The 22,254-nt window shown below is 44.4% G+C and overlaps 1 pseudogene; it reads left to right on the forward strand.

Annotated features, from left to right (window-relative positions):
* Positions 1-727: 727 nt before the first annotated feature.
* Positions 728-1,195, forward strand: LOC123140471 (dynein light chain LC6, flagellar outer arm-like; annotated as a pseudogene).
* Positions 1,196-22,254: the final 21,059 nt, after the last annotated feature.

A 22,254-nucleotide genomic window follows, 5' to 3' on the forward strand; every position in this document is an offset into this window, starting at 1 on the left:
CGTCGGATGCTCGCGGATCCAACGACCGTCCTCAACCCTTCCACACTAACTCTGAAACCCTAGGTCATTTTCCATCCACCCCGCCTCCTTTCTTTCCTCGCTCCCTTCTCCTCCTCTCCCCTTCCAAGTCTTCTCTATCGCGATGCTGCACCTCCCACGATTCGATCCAATCCTCTCTCCCGATCCCACCTGCCGGCGGCGACCTCCTCTCAACCAGCCCCGCCGGTGGCCTCCAGATCCAACCCAGCAGCTACTAGCTCAAGCCCAACTCCTACCCCGTGGCCATGTCCATGGCAGGGGGAGCCCGAATCCCTAGCCCGTGGTGGCTAGGGTTTCGGTCGCCTCCAACTCGATCTGGCGCTGCTCCGGTGAATCCCGAACCCTCAAGCGCCGATCCATCTCCGGGATGGCCTTGATCTGCTCGAGGACGACCGGTTCTTCGTCAACCTGCAAGGACGCGCGCCGGCAGCAGGCAATCTCCTCTCCGGCGAGCCCACCCATGGCGACCAGGATGGTCTCCCCCTCCCAAATCCATCACGGTCTCCGAAATCTCCCTCTGCCCCTCAAGGTACGACCCATCTCCCCTCTCATATTTTAGTTTTTTTCTTGATTTGGTATGGTGGTGGTTCACCTCTATCCCCCTCTCTCACTCTCTGTGCTTGTAGCGGCTGTTCACCCCCAACCTCCGGTCCATGCGCGCGGCTGTTGATCCACTCGAGCGAGCGGGATGCTGGAAGGGAAGGCGACTGTGGAGGACACCAACATGCCAGCCAAGATGCAGCCGTAGGCCACGCCGGCGGCGTCCAGGGCGCTCGTCCGCTTCAACGTCCTCGACTGCCGGAGCATCGCGGTGCACATCAAGAAGGTGAGAAACTTGCCAATACCGCCCCCAAATCTATAGCCTCTGAATCTGCAAGTAACAAGCTAGAGACAGTCTTGCAAGAGAAATAACGATGTACTTGAACATGAATCAGCAGTTCGCTACGCAAGTGCTGCCGAATGATTGGATCTGATTTGGACGGCTGCACTGCAGGAGTTCGACACGATCCATGGCCTGGGGTGGCAGTGCGTGGTGGGCTACAGCTTTGGCTGCTACTTCACGCACAGCAAGGGGAGCTTCATATACTTCAAGTTTGAGTTGCTCAGGTTCCTCGTCTTCAAAGGCATGGCGGATGAGCAACCGCTGCCGTGCTGATCTAGTCTGTAAGTTTATGTGACAAGGTGAGCATACAACTTGTGATGCATTTTCTTGGTCTGTAGGTTTACGTGAGTTCTGATCCGATGGTGGCATTTTACATGCTGTTTTTGTTCTTCAGCGCCAGTTAACGATCTAAATGGTTCGGCATTCAGCAAAAGGATACCTGCATACTCACGTTGCAGTTTTTCAAATGCTGAAAGTTTCTTCAGACTCCAGATTGCCTTCACTTGGACAAAGTTGAGCCAGCGACCGTCGCCCACAACCACGGTGGCCACCTTGCTCCCCTCCTCCCTTCAGTTATCAGTTTAAATATGCAAATAGTCACTTCCTTTTGCAATTCTGGTCAGTTTAAATAATGGCTATTGAAGATCCATTTATACTTCCACATGGTTTCAGAATCTGGATAGAATCACTATAGCGGTTATGTGATTCATTCTATAGCTTGCGTTTGGTACTTGGAAATAACAGAATAGAAATTTGGAATTTTTTTGACACGCCATGTAGTATACTGAAAACCTCCTTTATTCTAGCGCTGCTACACAACGCTAGTTAGGATGAGTACAACTACATTTTTATCTATCTGAAAAATGGTGCAAATATTTACTAGTACTTGCCTTGGTGATATGACACGTCCATGGTGCGATTTAATTAGATTCAGACTTCGATAGGCCAGCTGGCCAGGGCGTGTGCTTGTATTAGCATGGAACAGTTACTACTAATTAATGAAGAAAGCACACTTGTTCACATAAAGGAAGATATGTCTGTGTTAGTATTCGTGTTCTTGATCTTACCTGACAGACTTGTTTTTACTAATATAAACAAATAAAATCAGAATGTTTGCATAAATCATTCTCACTTTTAGTTGAGTACTAAGTATGTAGTGTCTTTAGTTCTTTGCTTATATTATAGTCAGAATTATACCGTGTGACTGAATAATGTGTTATTTAGTTAGCTAAGCAGTATCTTTAGTTTTCTGATGATTGCTCAACTCTCAATTCTGAATAAATAAGTAGCTGACCCTATTGGTTCTTTCTTTCTTCAGGGCTATGAGTTGATGGCCACGCTGCTGTTTTGCTCTGCTTGATAATTCTTTTACTGTCTAGACTGCTCTCTGCATAGTTTCCAGTTGCTTATAAAACAATAAAATAGTGGTGATGTGAGGTCCGACAATGGTTTGTAATTTTGGTTTCATCCCCAACCTCTCCAGCTAGCTTCTTCTTCACATCATATCATATTTGCACCTGCTGCTGCATCATGGATTCGATGGTCACCTACTAGCTAAGTTGCTTAGCTTGTATTGCCATCGAATTGGTCAATACTGTTTCACTTTGCTTGTTTCTTGTACTAGGTCTGTCAGTTACAGCATAAACAAACAAATTGCTTAGCTCTCAACTATGAATACATAGCTAGCTAAACTTGTTCTTTCTTTCTTTCTTTCTTTCTTTCTTTCTTTCTTTCTTTAGAGCTGTGACTTATATGGGTCAAGCTGTTGTTTTGCTGTACTCAATGATACTATTGCTGCCTGTATACTTATACATGTGGTGATATTTTCCTGAACTGAAGTTGTGAATGTACCATTATTTTCCTGCTGCTACTTATCCCTGGCTCACCTATTCTAGTTGGTTTCAATTGATATTTGTCTCATCCAGCACTCTGACTATAAATGTGTTGTTTTAATCCTGATGATGTTGTAGTATAAGGTGGAACACTATATTCCTATTTTAATCCAAAAGGAATAAAGCAATCATGTTTGTTTGCGTGGTGTGTGTCGATCTCAAAATGGCGGACAAAACATGACAAGTGAACACTTTGAGGCTCAGTTTCCTGTTCCGTGTTGTAGTTTCTTGATTTATTTTGCATATGCAGCACATCATCTTGAATATCATCTGTTTGTATATGCTTAGGGTATGCATGATGCCTATGCTCTGTATTAGATCAGTATGTTAATATTAGTAGGCATATATCCATGTATGAGCAGTGCATAGTGCAGTTGGCCATATTCTAGCTCATATGGAACTTCCTGTGATATGGTGCAGTCCTGTTTTGTTTCATTGATTGCTTTTTATTTTATCCCTAACCATTTTTTGCTCTATAACATGTAGATGTTGGCGTTCGTTCATGTTTCGTCGCAAGCTCTAGGATGAAGAAGTGAAGAAGCATTTAGTTCAAGCTCATTGGAGCTAGTTATACTTTTATAGATATTTAGTTGAAACACTCAATTTAGTTGTGTTCTTGGTGGCTGTAAACCTGATGTGAAGTATGTTTGATTATAAACGTGGTGTGAACTATGTTTGATTGTAATGTACCAAATTTGGTTGTTTGATCTGTTTGAAGTATTACTTCTCTTTTAAATCTGTTCTGATTTAAATATTTGTTTTTATTTACTAGAAAATTGAAATCTGAAGAATCTGACCCTGACCATTGGGACCCACTCAATTAGGACCCATTTGACTATTGGATCCGTCTTAAAAAAAGTAATTGTTGAGACAAAAAGGCCATGACCCAGAAAATAAAAAGGCCGAATTGCTTGCTAGGCACATGTAGCTATTAAAAATTGTCAGGAAAAAATATAAGTGGGCTGAATTGTTGGGCCAGGCCCATGTAAAACAACGAACTGGACCGGGCTGATTTTAACCAATGACCTTTTCAATTGGTCGCGATTTTGCCACGTTAGATTGCCACGTCGGATCCGACGTGGCCTCGGCAGACAACCAGTGACCAAAACAAAAAGTCATGGGTTCAACAACCAACACAGAGAAGGTCGCTAATTTCAGTTTACGACCGCCAGCTTTTGACCTTCTGTTTTTGGTCACAAAAAGGTCGCAAATGAAAAACTATGACCTTTCAGCGGCCAATAGTGAGGGTCACAAGTTGACATATTTCTTGTAGTGTCTATGAAAAATATTTGAATCTTCTCTGAATTCTTTTATGTATGATTGGTTATCTTTGCAAGTCTCTTTGAATTATCAGTTTGGTTTGGCCTACTAGATTGATCTCTCTTGCAATGGGAGAAGTGCTTAGCTTTGGGTTCAATCTTGCGGTGCTCGATCCCAGTGACAGTAGGGGAAACGACACGTATTGTATTGTTGCCCTCGAGGATAAAAAGATGGGGTTTATATCATATTGTATGAGTTTATCCCACTACATCATGTTATCTTGCTTAAAGTGTTACTCCGTTCTTATGAACTTAAGACTCTAGATGCATGCTGGATAGCGGTCGATGTGTGGAGTAATAGTAGTAGATGCAGGCAGGAGTCGGTCTACTTGTCACGGACGTGATGCCTATATACATGATCATACCTAGATATTCTCACAATTATTCGCTTTTCTATCAATTGCTAGACAGTAATTTGTTCACCCACTGTAATACTTATGCTATCTTGAGAGAAGCCACTAGTGAAACCTATGGCCCCCGGGTCTATTTTCCATCATACAAGTTTCCAATCTATTTTATTTTGCAATCTTTACTTTCAATTTATATCATAAAAATACCAAAAATATTTATTTTATTACCATTATATCTATCAGATCTCACTCTTGCAAGTGGCCGTGAAGGTATCGACAACCCCTTTATCGCGTTGGTTGCGAGGTTCTTATTTGTTTGTGTAGGTACGAGGCGACTCGCGCGTGGTCTCCTACTGGATTGATACATTGGTTCTCAAAAACTGAGAGAAATACTTACGCTGCTTTGCTGCATCACCCTTTCCTCTTCAAGGGAAAACCAACGCGTGCTCAAGAGGTAGCAGCTATCCCTACAAAATCATATAGTCTCGTCATGCTATGTCTTCTTAACACAAAGTATTTATCATGCACAAACACAAAGTAGTTATCATGCACAACCCCGATGACAAGATGATCAATTGGTTCACACTTTTTAACGCGCTTCAGCTTTTTCAACTCTCACGCTATACATGAGCGCAAGCCATGGATAAAGCACTATGGGTGCTATAGAGTATAATGATAGGGGTAAATATAGAGAAGACAAAAAAGTAGAAAGTCTCACATCGATGCGGCTAACCAACGGGCTATGGAGATGCCCATCGATTGATATCAACGTGAGGAGTAGGGATTGCCATGCAACGAATGCAGTAAGACCTATAAGTGTATGAAAGCTCAATATGAAAACTAAGTGGGCATGCATCTAATCCTATAATGATAAATTCCCACTAGTATATGAAGGTGACAACATAGGAGACTCTCCATATGAAAAACATGGTGCTACTTTAGAGCACAAGTGTGGTAAGGGATACTAACAATGCCCCTTCTCTCTTTGTTTATTTATTTATTTCTTTTTTCTTTCTTCTTTCTTCTTTTCTTTTCTTTCTTTATTTTCTCTCTCATTGTCGGGAGCCTCATCCTGACTTGTGGGGGAATCATAGTCTCCATCATCCTTTCCTCACTAGGGCACTACTCTAAAAATGATAATGATGATCATCACACTTCTATTTACTTATAACTCAAAAGAAAATAAAAATTAGAACTCGATACCTATGGAAAAGTATGACTCTATATGAATGCCTCTGGCATGTACATGATGTGCAATGATCTAGCGTAACATGTATGAAAAATGACGAACGGTGCCTGAGCCACAATTACTATGTCAGCTATATGATCATGCAAAGCAATATGACAATGAATTCTCAAGTCATCAAACGGAAGCGGTGGAAGTTGCATGGCAATATATGTCGGAATGGCCATGGAAAAGCCATAATAGGTAGGTATAGTGGCTATTTTGAGGAAGATATAATAAGGCTTATGTGTGATAGAGCGTATCATATCACGGGGTTTGGATGCACCTGTGAAGTTTGCACCATGTCTCGATGTGAGAAAGGGCAATGCATGGTACCGTAGAGGCTAGCAAATTACGAAAAGGTAAGAATACGCATAATCCATGGACTCACATTATTCATAAAGAACTCATATACTTATTGCAAAAGTTTATTAGCCCTCGAAGCAAAGTACTACTACGCATGCCCCTAGGGGGATAGATTGGTAGGAATATACCATCGCTCGTCCCCGAGTGCCACTCATAAGGAAGACAATCAATAATAAATAATGCTCCAACATCATAGCATAACAAGAGACTATACGTGCATGCTTCGGGAATCACAAACCTTAACACCAATGTTCTTACTAACCACAACCGTTTACTATTACCTCCCACATATTATCATCTCTATATCGCAAAACTATTGCAAGGAATCAAACATATCATATTCAGTGATCCATAAGTTTTATGTAGGATCTTATGACTAACCATGCAATTGACCAATTCCTTTTGACTCTCTAAATAGATATAAGTGAAGCATGAGAGTTTAATTATTTCTACAAAAGACCATGCTCTAAAAAATATAAGTGAAGCAAAAGAGCATTCTTCAAATAATGGTTTTCTATGTGAAGAGAAACAGGCAATCCACACTTCAAATGATATAAGTGAAGCACATGAAGCATTCTATAAAGCCATACTCGAAAGGTATAAGTGAAGTGCAATGAGCATTCTATAAATCAACCATGGACTATCTCATACCAGCATGGTGCATAAAAGAAAAATGGAAAAGCTAAATGCAAAAGATGCTCCAAGATTCACACATATCACATGAACGAAACGAAACCAAAAACATACCGATACTTGTTGAAGAAAGATGGGATGCCTTTCGGGGCATCCCCAAGCTTAGACGCTTGAGTATCCCTGAATATTTACTTTGGGTGCATTGGGCATCCCCGAGCTTGATCTCTCGCCTCTCCTCCTTCTCCTCATATCGAGACCTCCTCGATTTTTGATCACTTCATCCACACAAAACTCAACAGAAAGTTTGGTAAGATTCGTTAGTATAATAAAGCAAATCACTACTCTAAGTACTATTGAAAACCAATTCATATTTTGTTTTTACATTGTAGCTACTTTAATATAACTTTTTCATGGCTCAATCCACTGATAGAATCGATAGTTTCATCAAAACAAGCAAAACAATGCATAAAAATAGAATCTGTCTTAAACAGGACAGTCTGTAGTAATCTGAACATTCACCATACTTCTGGTACTCCAAAAATTCTGAAAAATTTAGGAAAAATAAAAATTTTGTATAGAAAGACAGTGCAAAAAGTTTAAGAAACGTTTGACGTTCTAGTAAAAAAATGTAAAATCGCGCACTACAGCCAAAGTTTCTGTTTTGCACTGCACAAACCAACAAGCAATCTAAACATCCTAAAGGCAAACCTTGGCACATTATTTTTATAATACAATGGAATTGTACAAGGGGATAATTATTTTGTTGAAAAGTTTCTGTAATTAAGATTCACAAAGTTTCCGTGAGCATGAACAAAGTTCAAGGAGCTCCCCCACTTCAACAATGCTTGTCTCTTTCACTTTCACTTTCCTTTTTGAAAACTTTTGTGTTCCCCTCTATATGTTTTGTTTTTAAACTTTATAAAAGCACTCAACAGAAATAAATGACTCTCTAAAACTTCCGGATTGTCTCGCTGGCAACGCTTTCTTTAATAAAGCCATTAAGCTAGGCATAAAGTGCTCAAGTAATGGATCCACCCGGATCCCAAAGTATATCAAAGCCAATTTTAATTAGCAATGATTTGGCATTTATTAGTGAGCACAAAGCAACATATCTCAAGAAATGACAAAGTCTAACTCTCTTCCTATGCATCGGCATGTCATACAAGAACAATTCATGCACATCAAGTAAAGGCCAATACATAGCATAAGTAGTTTCTTGCAATTTTATCGTGTTGGAAACATAGGGAGGTGGAGATATAGTTCCTCTCTATTAATAATTGAAGTAGGAGCAGCAAGCACATTCATATTATATTCATCAAAATCATCATGTGCAACGGTAAAAGGCAACCCATCAATATAATCCTTAACAAGAGCAAACTTCTCCGATATAGTGTAGTTGGGAGAATTCAAAAAGATAATAGGACTATCATGTGTGGGTGCAATAGCAACAATTTCATTCGTATTATAAGTAAAAATAACAAGTTCATCTCCATAAGCATAACTCATATTGGCATCATGGCCACAAGCATAGCAAGCATTAAGTTCATCAAAAAGGGATATTTCAAATGAAAAAACATGATCATAGCAATTATCATAGCATTCATCCTTTGGTAAGAACGAAGGAACATTAAACAATGCATGAGTTGGGGGGTTACTCTCATTAGAAAGCAGGCACGGGTGATCAATCCGGTCTTCCTTCGCTTGTTCTTCGCTCTCCTCATGATCTGTTTCATCCAATGAGCTCACAATTTCATCAATTCCTTCTTCCATAGACTCCTGCAAAATATTAGTCTCTTCTTGCACAGCAGAGACTTTCTCATTAAATGCATCAATATCGGAATTGTATTTATAATTATCATAGCAATATTTAAGGATAGCAAAATTTTCAGGTCTATAAACTAAATCATCAAAATCTTCAAACTTTTCAAACAAAGATTCAATTTCATAAGCACCCTTAAAAGCAACAAATTCTTCTATTCGTTCCACATCATAGTAATCATATATACCTCTAGCATAAGAAGCCAAGGTTTCATTATCACTAAATTCACATGAAAAGGGAAGATGTGGAGCATTCATCCTAGAGGAACAAGTATAATCATATCTCAAGCATAGCTCCTGAGCATACCAATGCAACATATGAATTTTATCCCATAACAATTTCCCTTTATGAGTCAAGTGATAATCCCTAAAGTATTCACGTTGATCCAATGTTACTCCCATTATATAGTTGAATGGGGTTTTCTCGGGATTATCAAAGTAGTGCATAATATCTTTTACATAACGAGCATCGAGGGTTTTAGGAGGATCCCCATCTCCATGAGTAGCAAGTACCACTATTTTATTTGGTGTTTCGTGTTCCATATCCATAACTAAAGATAGAGAACAACTTAGAACATGAAATAAAAAACTACTTAGTGATAAAGCAAACAAGAAAACACGAGAATATTCACCCCACACTATTGCTCCCCAGCAACGGCGCCAGAAAAAGGTCTTGGTAACCCACAAGTATATGGGATCAATTGTAGCCTCTTTCGATAAGTAAGAGTGTTGAACCCAAAGAGGAGCTAAAGGTAGAACAAATATTCCCTCAAGTTCTATCGACCACCGATACAACTCTATGCACGCTTGACGTTTGCTTTACTGGAAACAAGTATGAAACTATTTTGCAAGGATAAAACTACGAGTACTTTGCGGAGAACAAAACTACGTATAAATTTCAAAGTAATAAAAGTGTAAAGCTTTTGTCAATAAGAAAGTCATTTGTCCCTAGGCAATCGATAACAAGTACCGGTAATCATTCTTGCAATTTTATATCAGGGAGAGGCATGAGCTAACACACTTTCTCTACTTGGATCATATGCACTTATGATTGGTACTCTAGCAAGCATCCACAACTACTGAGATCATTAAGGTCGTGAAACCCAACCATAGCATTAAGTATCAAATCCTCTTTACTCCCATACGTCATACCCCAGTTACTCGGGTTTAAGTTTCTGACACTCTCGCAACCCACCGTAAGCAAACCATGAACATATTGCAACACCCTACAGAGGGCCCCCCTCAAGTTTGCGCGAGAACGGAGGGCACCATAGGACAACACCATAAATAAAATATATAATCATACCAACCTAGATCACAATTAACCCACAGGACAAAACAGATCTACTCAAACATCATAGGATAACCATATATAATTGGGAAATAATATAGTTGAGCACCATGTTTAAGTAGATATTACAGCGGGGAGAAGAGGTGTTACACCGCTGCATAGAGGGGGGGGGAGTTGGTGTTGATGGTAGCAAGATTGTTGATGATGATCGCCGTCCCGATCGTTGCCCCGGTGGAACTCCGGCGCCACCAGAAGCGAGGGGGAGAGAGCCCCCCTCCTTCTTCTTCTTCCTTGGTCTGCCCCCTAGATGGGAGGAGAGTTCCCCCTCTGGTCCTTGGTCTCCATGGCGGCGGAGGGGCGGGAGCCCCTCTAAGATTGGATCTCCCTCTCTGTTCTCTTTTATTTCGCGTTGCCAGATCTGCCTGAAAACCGTTTCATATATTCCTGGAGATCCGTAACTCCGATTGCGCTGACATTTTAACACGATTTGTTTTTGGATATAAGCTTCCTTGTGCCCGAAGTAGAGGTCCAACGAACGTACGAGGTGGGAACAACCCACCACCGCGCACCAGGGGCCTCTGGCGCACCCTGGTGTCTTGTGCCCTATGTGGGCCTCCGTTTGCGGTGATTCCAACTCCCAAAAATCACATATATTCCAAAATAATTCTCCGTAAAATTTTATTGCATTTGGACTTCGTTTGATATGGATATTCTGTGACACAAAAAACATGCAGAAAACAGGAACTGGCACTGGGCACTGGATCAATAGGTTAGTCCAATAAATCATATAAAAAATTGCCAAAACTGTATAAAAGTTGTATAATATTGGCATGAAACAATAAAAATTATAGAGATGATGGAGACGTATCAGAGACGCAACTGCATGCCATTCTTTGGGCCGTCCATGACGAAAAAACCATGGTAGAAGCGAGGGCGAGGAACATTTCGGGGAGTTCGCAGTTACGGTGGGTGGTCGGGGTCGAGCGATGCATGGAGGTTTGCGCATTTCTCTCATACACTACGCGTGTGTGTGCGAGGCATTGGGCTCTAACTAAACCCGAGCGAGGCGTTCTCTTACTGAACCCGAGTGATTACACCAGCTATGTTACTAAACCCGAGCGATCGACCCCTTGGCTGGTAACTGAACCCGAGCGATTCCTTCGCTACTACTGCTGACTGAAGCCGATCGAACCAGCTGTTGCCTCTTGTTGAACAGTGACCTTTGTTGGGGGTTCGATGAACAGTTTTCGGTGGGGGTTGGATGAACAGGACCCCGTGGTAGGAGAGGCTATTGCCACTGGATGAACAGGACCCCAATCGAGCCAGTTGGGGGTGGACGAACAGGACCCCGTGGAGGGCTAGTTGTACAGTAGTCGGTGGAGGCTAGATGAACATGATCTCGTGGATGAACAGTAGCTGGTGGAGGCAGGAGGGATACGTCATGGATGAACAGTCGCAGGTGAAGGCTGGAGGAGGTCGACGGTGGATGAACATTATCCTGTGGAGGCTGGAGAAAGGCGGTAGATGGTGGATTTACAGTAGCCCGCGGAGTCCCATTTTGCGGTACACCACACCCCTCCCAATGAACAGGACCCTGTTTCGACCATAGGAGGTCAAAGATAAGTCCGTTTCCTCCGTTTTGCGGTACGCCACACCCCTCCCGATCAACAAGACCCCGTTTCGACTGTAGGAGGTTGAATAGAAGTCTGTTTCCTCCATTTGCGGTCCGCTAGACCCCTCCCGATGAACAGGATCCCGTTTCGAGCGTAGGCGGTTGAACAGAAGGCCGTTTCCACCATTTTGCGGTACGCCAGGCCTCGTTTCGGCTGTTCCGTCCAAGCCGGTTAGCTCCCGATGAACAAGACGCATTCCGTTACCTCCTGATGAACACGACGTAGTTTCTCCGTTCCGACCCAGCCGGTTGGCCGCCATTGAACATGACGTAGTTATTGTACGTGTTCGAGACCCCGCCCATATGTACGTACTTAGCCGTATTTACTTTCTTGCAGCGTGGCTATACGTACATGTACATGATATAGAAGGGAGTGCGTGACATGCTACGTTCGCGCCTCTACTACGACACATGCCGCTCCTTACTCGGTCACGGTTCATCACTGCAAAGAGACCGATCGACCAGTATGTACGTACACGTTTGCGACGAGACAGACAACCCTACATACGGTTCGACCGGGTGGGTCCCAGCTGTCAGGGAGGATAAGGAGGCACTTCCTTGTGTGCGAATATATAGCTGGTGGGTCCCAGCTGTCAGGGGGAAGAATCATTTTTTGGTAATATGGACACACTTCCTTGCGTGCGAATATATAGCTGGTGGGTCCCAGCTGTCAGGGGGAAGAATCATTTTTTGATAATATGGACACACTTCCTTGCATGCGAAAATGTAGCTGGTGGGTCCCAGCTGTCAGTGGCAGGAATAAGGAGGCACTTCATTCTGTGCGAAGATATACGTGGTGGGTCCTAGCTTTCAGGGGGAGGAATAATTTTATTTTCGCGTAATAAGGAGGTGGTTGCATGCGTGCATCCATGGACCTTGTGCGTCCCCACTGTCATCCTCTCCACGTACAGTTCTCTTCCAATGATTCTCGTTTGTTGACCACGCCGCGCCGATCGCATCCAAGGTGGTGGACGATAGCGAGGCCCCGGACAGCAATGAGCCAGAGATGGGAAGACGCGGGAGTGGAGTTGCAGAGGGAGAGGTGTACGAGGGTTAACTCGTTCTAGTGCAGCGTGATTCGGTAGTCGGTGGAGAATAACAGAAGGTGTGGAGGGGCGGAGGGATGGACTGGCTGACGGTGGGGTAGCGCTTCACAGTGAAGCGTGCTAAGCAGAGCTGCTAGCAGTAGGTGGTCCCGGCAGCACTGGAGGAAGAAGACGAGAGATTGAAGATGGATGCCGGTCGTTGGATGTAAATCCAACAGCTATCGATGTCAGAATCATTTGTTGATTGAGTTGACAATGACCTGCGTTGCCTTCGACCTATTGTCCCACATTTCAGCCTCCAAAAATGTGGCACATATTCAACCAACTTTTTTAGAATTTACAGTCCATTTGATCATTTTTTTGAGAATTACAGTCCATTTGCTAGGCTGGGTGAACAAATAATGTAGCGTCCATGCGCCCCATTTTTTTAAAATTACAACCCATTTTCACTCTCTCGAAATACATGAATTTGCTGGGCTGGCTGAACAAATAATGTAGCATCCATTCGGCCCATTTTTTCCTAAAAAATTACAGCCCATTTGCACTTTCTCGAAATACACGATTTTGATGGGCTGGTTCTAATTATAATATTGGGTTGGGCGCAGCAATGTTATCAAAAAATAAACAGGGGCTGAGCATTCTGCTATAAATATATTTAAATAATAAGTGATTTATTATTACATTGGTCCTTAAATCTTACCAAGCTTTTGTACACAATCACCAAGATTTTCGTTGCCTTATTAAAAAAATCTAGGATTTTATTGTTAAAACATTATTTTTATAATTAATAAGACGTGGGATATTTTTCTTGTATATGTAAGTATCTGTTAAATATATGATGACAATAACAACAATATATAATAACATATAAAATAATATAAATATATATATTATAGTTAGAAGGGAAACATAAGTTGGACCCGACGTTCCTATTCTTATATAGAAAAATAGAACAGACCTCTGCGTTTTCTTTAAAAAAATACAGAAGTTGGGTTGTGGATGTTTCAGGAAAATTAAAACTTAGGATGGGAGGTCCATAGGCCGGTCGATACATGACGGCCTACAAGAAAATACAAACCGACATGTCATGGGCTGCGCATGTTAAAAAACAAAGCCTAGACGGGGCAGCGCACAACCCAGCTGATACTTGCTAGCCCACTGATAATAAATAATACTCCTCTTTGTTTCTTTTTAGTCTGCATATAAGATTTGTTCAAAGTCAAACATTGTAAAGTTTGACCAATTTTGTAGAAAAAATATGAACATCTACAATACTAAAGCAATATGGTACGAAAATTAATTTCATGATGCATCTAACAATATTGATTTCATATTGTGAATCTTGACTTTTTTCTATAAACCTAGTCAAAGTTAACGAAGTTTGACTTTGATCAAATCTTATATGCAGACTAAAAAGAAATGGAGGGAGTACCTGCCAGCTCCCCGGCTTCGTATTAAATTTATCTCATTTAGTAACTACGTTGAAGCACCTCAAAAAATGTAACTATATTGACAAACCCGTGGGCCCCAACGTCAGTATAGCATTAGGAGGAAGTACTTTTTCAATGAGGCACTTGCTTGCGTATGGCCATGGACCTTGTGGGTCCCGACTGTCCGCCTCTCCACGTACAATCCTCTCCAGATTCCTCTTGTTTGTTCAGCATGTTCACAACGGCAGACAGCGGCGCCGCGGCGAGCGCACAAAGGCGGAGGATGACGTCCAGGCTCCGGACGAGAACGAACCGGAGCTGGGGAAGGCATGCTACAGTAATGGTAGATGTCGTGCCTAATTTCTAGCAAAACTACTAAACTAGCCCAGTGGCCAAGTGACACTACCCGACCGTTGTTCTACCCGGGTTTGATTCCACCTGATGCAGTGAAAATATCTCTAAATTTTTTGCTTCTGCCATTATTGACATGTGGGTCCCCATTGTCATCTACGCACACCACCTCCAACACTTTCCAAAATCCGTCCCTCGTTTTCTCTATTTTTCCCACACTCAACATTGTGTGGGCATTTTGTAAATAAACTATCTTTTTGACTGTGCATCATATGAAGATATGCTATGCATGAATGTTAATCAACATGATGTAACTGCCTGGTAGTTCCATTTTCGACCATGAATAAAACTTCAAACATGATGTTATCCTTGTTTGAAAAGGGCGTGTTAATATAAATGCTCCGCCTCTGAAACTTGCAATTTCTTATCTGAAACTGAAACTTGTAGTTTCTTCTCTGAGAATCACATTGTCTGCACTTTTATATGAAACTACATTTGAATTCATAAAATACTTCATATGCTCAATACTACAAATCTGAAATTCAAAAGACATTCATATCTGAAAGTACTCTCAAAATACACAACACAAAACACAATTCACAACCTGCAAATACTGACAACCCTAAACTCCCCCTGACAATTCACAACATGCCCGACTATTGGGTTGGGGGGGAGGGGGGCAGTCCCCTCCTATTCCTCGGCGGCAGACAACCGCCCTGTGATACAAGGTGAACAGCGAGGGAGAGGATGGCGGGGAAGTGTCGTCAGGGCCAACTGCTTTTCCCCTCTTGCAGTTGGGTTCAGTCGACGAAGACTCCACCGGCTCGCTCTCGCACAACACCCTCACAAACGGCACCCTGTAGATGCTCGACCCTTCAATCTCTGGTGGATGCTCCATCTTGGATCAATACTCCCACCACTGCTGCCTCACGATCGGATTCAGTGAATCTGTTTGCTCCATGGCCTAGAGGAGCAGCTCTATGTACTCCCACGCGACTCCCTTCGGGAGTATTGCCGCCTTTTCGCTCTGTTCCAGATATTTGGCCATGGATATCACCGTCGCCACTAATTGGCCCCTGTTGTCAAACCAAGACTGTATCTCCAACATTCCAGCTAGCTTCATAGGGTCACCGTCTGCGATCCTCACGTATCGGTTGTACTCCTCCATCGATCTACTTCTCCACAGCACCTTCACTCGTCGGCGGTGGTTTTTGAATGGAAGAGGAGAGGAGCGGCACTGGTTTTGGATTAGAACGGGAGAGGAGTGGCGCTGGTTTTGGATTGGAACAGGAGAGGACGGACGGTGGTTTTGAAATGGAAGAGGAGAGGAGCGATGCTAGATTTGGATTGGAACAGGAGAGGAGCAGCGGTGGTTTAAGAGGAGAGGAGCGGCGCTGGTCTTGGAAGTATTTTTTTGTTTTGCGTATTTTGGGTCAAAGTTTGACCACATACTGTATTTGACAAGCAAAATGTGAATGCATGTCATCAAAAATTGTATCGTTTGGTTCGTATCTGAATGTACTTTCAAATTATATTATTTTTGCAACGTATAATATATATTTTATTTGTGAAACTCATGGTCAAATGTGACCCAACATACAAGGGAGACTAGTTAATGTGGGGTCACTTTCTTATTGATGGGTAAATTGATTTTGATTTTGATCCCGTCACAGTACGTCGGCCCTCTTGTCCAATCGTAAATCGCTGCCGCACGCTCCTCTCCCTATTCTCCATTGCAAAACCACCTCCTCCCCTCTCCATCATCTCCATTCCAAAACCACCGTCTCTCCTCTTCCTCTTCTCCATCACAAAACCACCCCGTCTCCTCTCCATCTTCTCCATTGCAAAACCACCATCTCACCTCTCCCTCTTCTCCATTGCAAGACCACCGTCTCTCCTCCCATCTTCCAAAGCTAGCACCGGACCTCTCAGAAGGACATCTATGGAGAGGATGCAGCAGTGAATCGGGCAGATCGCCAGTGGCGACCAGGAGAAGTTAGCCAAGTTGAAGGAGATCCTTACTTGGTTTGACAACAAGTGGGAGATTTCGGGGACGGTTAGGCCCATGTGGCAATATATGCGAAAGAGCGAGACGGCGGCGATGAGGGCGGCGATGTCCTCCTCGGCGTCAGTCACACCGCAGTCCTTCGAGTTCATCTAGTATCTCCTCTGGGCAATGGAGCAGACAGATTCACCCGAGGCGAAAGTCAGGCGAAGGTGGTGGGCGTACTGGTCAAAGGTCGAACATCCAGAGGATAACGAATCGATCGAGTACGGTGTGCCGTTCGTGAGGTGCAGTGCCAGTCGGAGCCACAGGAGTATTTGTTCTCCCACCGCAAGAGGAGGCCGGATGGCAAGACATCGCTTCCGCGCAGTTCTCCATGATTCCCTCGCCGCTCACCTCGTTTCAACGGCGGCGGTAGGGTTTAGGTAAGCTTCACACTAACCTAATCTTCCATCTGCTCATGCTTACAATCAGTGTGACGGCTAATGAAAATCATGCTTACAATCAGTCTCCGAGTACTACGCCAATCACCCTAAAATAGCTCCGGACCAAAAACAAAGTTGTGACACTGTGTACAAATAAAGAAAAATAGATTGGTGCTTCTTTGAGAAAAGAGTACTACCTAGAAAAGTGCCAATATAAGCTACTAGTATTAGATTAGAGGATTTGGTGCCGAGAAAGATCCGTCCACAGAGAGCGCCACCCATCCCACTGGTGGTGGTGGATGCTAATGCTTAGATGGAGCATGGTTGGTGTCGGTAATTTTTACTTGACACCTCGCACTCTGCATATATGCCGGTTCCATCCATACATTTGTGTAGTTCCACCAAAATGCAGCTGAATAACCCTGTTTGCACAGATAATGAAAAAGCGTGTTTACATTATAGTGACACTAATTGATGAAACATACACTAATAAATAGAAGGTAATATTGTGATAGTATCATAGTATGCCATGCTGCGAGGGCGAGATGGTCCCTGCGACGCTTCATACGGTAGGCCTCATACTGGAAATCGACCCAATTCTCCTCGATACACCTTCTACCAGTGATGAACATCAGTGTACAGTGGTAGTACAAGGAGGGATCTTGAGACATTCCAATCTCTATTTTTGTGCATATCAACTAAAATTAAGCACTCCAGTTTGCAGAAACACTTAAACATTTACAATGGGACAAGTTGACAAAACATATACTAACAAAGAGAAGCACTTTCTTTATCCACATTGGAAATGAAATGATAGATAGGACAGTCGCTCTATTTTAACTGTATTATTACTTCATTTTATCAGTGGCACTAGGGTCGAGCAGGTGGAAAGCGAGGTGTACCGTGGGTCGCAAGGATGGAGGCCGGGGGTGCTTAGAGTGGGATGTTGAAGCTGGCTCATTCAGTCCCTATCTTCCCCCCTCCCTGATGTTTCTGTGGTAGCATTTGGGTTGTAATCCAAACTTAGTCGAGCTGGTGTTGCGTCCCCCTACATGCCTAGCTTATGTGGAAAACTTGTCTCCTGCTAGTACTCAGTCCGTTCTAGTAGTAGTTGCATAACTGCCCATTTTGTAACACCCCCAGTGTCATGCTACAGTAATCCCCTGTTAATTGTGCCATGTCATCACATTTACTGTTGCTAATCTTCACTTGATCCAAAATCACAATTCAAATTCAAATATAATCTGAAGTCAAAAATTCATATTTGTCAGACATGAAAACTAAAATGTTCATCTTGTGGCAAATAATAATTTGTTAATATTGGTGGTGAACCAACATTTTTGCAAGGTGTTTAAATGGCCTAAACCAATTAAAGCAGTGGCTAAAACAATAGATTAAATGGCTTTTTAATTTATAAAAATTGCAACCTTTTTCAAAAGCCTCACAATATTTTTGTGGCAGTGCATAATAATTCTTTGAAATTGTTTTGGCTAGTGGCATATTTTTGCAAGGTCATTTGTGGCTAAAAGAAAAAAAAAGCAAAAGCTGCTGGAAAAATAATAACAAAAAAAGAGAAAAGGAAAAGCAGAGGGGAGAGAAAGCCCCTACCCCACTTAGGCTTCAGCCCACCCGAGCCAGCTGGCCCAGCAGGCCGGCCCATGCCCCTTCCCAGTCGCTCTCCCCTCCCTCATGTTCCACCCACCTCGTGCGCGCGCCGAGCGCGCCCCCACCGCACCCGCTCACCGACGTTGAGGTGGATAAGCCTCCCCGACACCTCGGTCCCCTCCTCCCTTGCCACTCCCATTTCCCCTTGCCCGCTCTGCCTCTCCCTCTCCCCACTAGACCCCCCTCGAGCTCTCTCCCTCTCCACCGAGCGCGTCCGTCGCCGCTCGCTGTCGCAGCCGCGGCCACCGGCATCGTTCTGCCCTTCCAAGGTGCCCAAGGACTCCGCCGGTTTCTGCCTCATCGCCTGGCGCTGTCGCTGGAGCTAGCAAGCCCCGCAACATCGGATCCCCTTCTTCTTCCTCCCCGGGCCGTTGGACACTGCAGCCATTGATTCAGCCTTCCCCTGCGCTCCTAAACTACCAAGGGCCATCGGCGTGCCGCTCGGTGAGCTCCTCCGCCACCTGGTCCTCTCCGTTAGGTTTCTCACACGCCGTAGCTAGCTGTCGCTGCGTCTGTGCTCGGCTCGTTGCTGACGAGCTTGTGGCCATCGTGTGGTCGATGTCACCGCCGTCTGAGGCCATGGTCGAACTCCTGGTGCTCCCAGGAGCCCAACAAGCACGAGCCCGTGCTTCCTCATACCCCATAGCGCTGGATCCGTCGACGCCCGAACTCCGGCGTCCACTCCGCCGCTCGCCACCGTTATCTCCAGCCATTTCTGACCAAGCTCCCCACAGTTCGATGCGCCTCGACGCGCTCGCCTGTTCAGAGCCAAACACGCATCGAACGAATCCCCATAGCGCGATCCCCATCCGCGCCCGAACAGCTGTCTGCCGTGCTCGTCACCGACGTTGTTTTTGGCCACCCCCGTGCGTTCTGACGTCGTAGATAGACGTGGGGCACCCTCCTCGTTCGAATGCAAGAAACAATGCTTGATTTGGTGCCCCGTAGACGAATCCCGACGCTCGCCGGTGTTCGGCCGCTGCGCGCGAGCTCGCCGGAGCTACTCCAGCGGCTCCGCTGGGCTGGCACACCTGGGGCCACCCCTGAGTCGCTGCCAGCGGGCCTCACGAGCCCCATTGACTAGGTTGACCCAGTCAACATGCTGACTGGGCAGCCCCCAGCCACTGACATGTGGGCCCCTCTGTTAATTAGTCTAATACACGTTTTATAAATAAAAGTAATTAGATTAACCTAAACACTCACTAACACCCGGGGACCACACCCCTAATTAACCCTGCTAGATTACTTAATCCACTGTTAAGCCAACAGAGGCCGACATGTGGGTCCCACTGGACCCACAGGTTAGGTTTGACCCTGGTCAGCGAGTCTGTTGACTGCTGACATCACCCCCATGCAATGATGATGTCATAATTGCATTTCTGTTAAAATTAAATAATTTCAGGAATGTTTAAATCTTTAGAAATTCATAGAAAATAATCTGTAACTCAGATGAAAAAGTTTTATACATGAAAGTTGCTCAGAACAACGAGACGAATCAGAATTCGCGATCTGTTTAACTGTCAGATGCCTCTAACTATCTGAACATGGAACATTCCCCCTCCGGTCATCTGTGTGGCACAGGTCCGGAACCGGGAAAACATTCCTGGTTGAATCCCCCCTTCACCTATATCGTGCAGTACTACGTTAGGTCGACCCTAGTTCTGCTTTTCGTCATGTCATGCTTAGTAGTACCTCTGTTTGCTCTATATTTACTATTTCTTCCCCCTCTTCTCTCCGGTAGACCCTGAGACCGATGATGCCCATGTGATCGACTACGTCACCGACGACACTTCTCCCTTTTCAACAAAGCTTCCAGGCAAGCCCCCCCTTTGATCATCCCGATATCGCCCATTCCATTCTCTCATGCTTGCATTAGATTTTGCTACTATTATTGTTTGCTCCTATTCTGATGCATAGCCTGCTTTTGTAACCTGCTTATTGTTACCTACCTACTTATCCTAAACTGCTTAGTATAGGTTGGTTAGTGATCCATCAGTGACCCTCACCTTGTCCTTGTTGCCCCCGCTTCGTCATCGATGACTCGAGCAACATGATTGAACACCAGGCCCCGGCACCGCACATCACTTTCCCCTTAGTTGCTCGACACTACTAGGTTACTATCGAGTGCCGAGGGTGGTGCCTCATCAGCACTTCTGATGTTAACCTTGCAGGTTAGTTCATTGGTTAGGGTCATCGAGGGTGATTCCTCCTTGACCACTTCCGATAATGACTCTGTCGTGCAACCCCTCAAGTGTGGACCAACGAGAGGGTGGTTCCTCCAAGTCCACCTTGATGGTTACATCAGGTGGAATTCCATCGAGGGTGATTCCTCAGGGTTACCCTTGGTGTTAGACACACGGTTATTATGTTTACTAGGACTTTACACTGAACCATGTTACTAAAGACGGGTCAGCCCCGAGGGGTACCCGCGCGAGCTTAATTGCGAGTGATGTGGAGTCAGGCTGACTTGGAAGGTCCCCACAAGATAATTACGAGGTGTGGCCGGGCATTCTTAGCCCTTGCCACGAGTCCTCGAGATGGGGCGATGGGGTCACATCTTTCGTGAGTCTTTGCTTGTTGCCGCGCATTCATAATCCACTACGATTTGTATATTTGATCTAAGGGGCCTCTGGCCCGATAGCACTAACCATCACGTGGGCAAAGTATGGGCATTCTGTGTCATATGCATCAGCCGAAGCTTAATAGACGTCATGCGACTGAGCGGCGCGCGCCGGGTTGGATTGCGTAAGCACTTGCCTTTTTAAGGAGGTAGCTAGGTCTGCTCACCGGCCACCCACGCAACATGCAGGAGTTACCGGGGCGATGGCCCAAGAACCCTAGGGGCATAGATTTCGTCCGGCGTGCTGACCTCTCTATTAAGCCTAGGTCGGGTTGCGGCGTATTGTTTGGCCGAGGCCGGGCATGACCCAGTAAAGTGTGTCCGACCGGAGTTAATCGAGCATGGTGGGTAAGTTGGTGCACCCTGCAGGGAAGAAAACATCTATTGATAGCGAGTCCTACGGTAAGGGACGCTTGGAGTTGTATCCCGATCGATACAACTAGAACTTGATGCTGAGGCATGTAATGGAAATGATGGCTCTGGGACTGTTTTCTTGCAGGGAGTTGAGGAAGTGATCTCTGGGCGATGTTATAACATGCTTACTAATATTATATTATGCCACTCTTATCTCTTCTGATGCTGCGAGATCCTTGGAGCTGCTTGAAGATTCTAGTCTTTGATAGGCTAGGCTTTCCCCTTCTCTTCTGGCATTCTACGGTTCATTCCACAGATACTACCATTGACACAGATGCATATGTAGTGTAGATCCTTGCTTGCGTGTACTTTGGATGAGTACTCACGGCTGCTTTGCTCCCTCTTTTCCCCATTGTCCATTCTTCTCGGATGACGCAACCAGATGACAGAGTTCAGGAGCCAGATATCACCACCGTCGATTACTACTACACCGAGGGTGCCTACTACTACGTGGAGACCGCCGACGACCAGGAGTAGTTAGGGGGCTCCCAGGCAGGAGGCCTTGCCTTTTGGATTGATGTTGCTTTTGTGCTAGCCTTCTTAAGGCAAACTTGTTTAACTCATGTCTGTACTCAGATAATGTTGCTTCCGCTGACTCTTGTGTATTCGAGCTTATGTATTCCAGCCCTCGAGGCCCCTGGCTTGTAATATAAAGCTTGTATTATTTGAATTTGTGTCTAGAGTTGTGTTGTGATATCTTCCCGCGAGTCCCTGATCTAGATCATACACATTTGCATGTATGATTAGTGTATGATTGAATCGGGGGCGTCACACGTTTACACTTAGATGTTGTCGGATAATGGTTCTCTA

The sequence above is a fragment of the Triticum aestivum genome, chromosome 1A (genome assembly GCF_018294505.1).
Source record: "Triticum aestivum cultivar Chinese Spring chromosome 1A, IWGSC CS RefSeq v2.1, whole genome shotgun sequence".
NCBI lineage: Eukaryota > Viridiplantae > Streptophyta > Magnoliopsida > Poales > Poaceae > Triticum > Triticum aestivum.